Below are 1,168 nucleotides of genomic sequence, written 5' to 3'. Positions count from 1 at the left end.
GTCCGCCTCAAGCCCGGCCACAGGGCTGCTTCCATTGCCTCCCTCGGAGCCCTGCGGCCCCGCAGCTTCAGCCAGACCACGGCCCGGCTGCTGGGCAGCGGTAGGGCCCGGTGGCAGCGGCGGCAATGTCCGTGGTCTAGGGTCAGGAGGCCCAGGACCTTGCGCGGCCTCGGCTGCCTGCAGCAGGACTGCCAGGGGCCCGCTTAGCTCAGGCAGCAGCAGCAGGAGGAGGACGGAAGCCAAGAGGTGGCTGAGACAGCAGCAGCACTGCGAGGCCTTCATCGTTCCCGGACCGCGCTCTCACCACCCGGAAGCCGCCGCGCCGGCCACCCTGGCTCCAAGAGGGACCATGGGCGCGGTGGAGAATGAAGCAGAGGTGACCAAACGCCAGGGAGAGGCCCGGTCGTGGCAGGTGGCAGAGGCTATAGCAGTGGCAGCTGCCTGGAGAACCGGAAGTTCGTACATCCCAGCGGCCACTGCTGCTAAGGACGCCTTCGGTTGCTAACTGGTAGGGGCAGGGTGCACTTGGTGACGTCAGAGCCCCAGCGCCCAGTGCGCAAGCGCACTTGTGTAAAAAGCGAGGAGGTGAGCGTTCTGGAAGCTTTGCTCTTTTCACTGTTAGTGAGGAGCGGTCAAGGATGCTTATTAAGAAAGTAAGTAGACAAAAAGAGATTGTGTAACATGTACAGCAACTCTCTCATGCAGGAACCCAGAGAGATTGGAAACTCATTTTCTGAATTCATTCGTGTCAAACTGCAATAACACATTTAATCTGTAAGCCAGAAGGGCTTAGTTTTCCTCAGCTTGATTACAAGCTTTAAGCAGGCTTTTTTCCCTGCCTATGGATCCCTGACCTCCCTTTCTAAAGAGCATTTACTTGTGATGAGTTCATGTCCTTTGCAGGGACATTAATGAAGCTGGAAATCATCATTCTGAGCAAACTATTGCAAGGACAGAAAACCAAACACCGCATGTTCTAACGCATTGGTGGGAATTGGACAGTGAGAACACTTGGACACAGGATGGGGAACATCACACTCTGGGGCCTGTCGTGGGGTAGGGGGAGGGATAGCATTAGGAGATACACCTAATGTAAGTGACGAGTTAATGGGTGCAGCACACCAACATGACACAGGTATACATATGTAACCTGCACATTGTGCACATG

This window comes from Mandrillus leucophaeus, unplaced genomic scaffold, assembly GCF_000951045.1.
Source record: "Mandrillus leucophaeus isolate KB7577 unplaced genomic scaffold, Mleu.le_1.0 Scaffold696, whole genome shotgun sequence".
Classification (NCBI taxonomy): domain Eukaryota; kingdom Metazoa; phylum Chordata; class Mammalia; order Primates; family Cercopithecidae; genus Mandrillus; species Mandrillus leucophaeus.
This window is presented reverse-complemented; position numbering follows the sequence as displayed.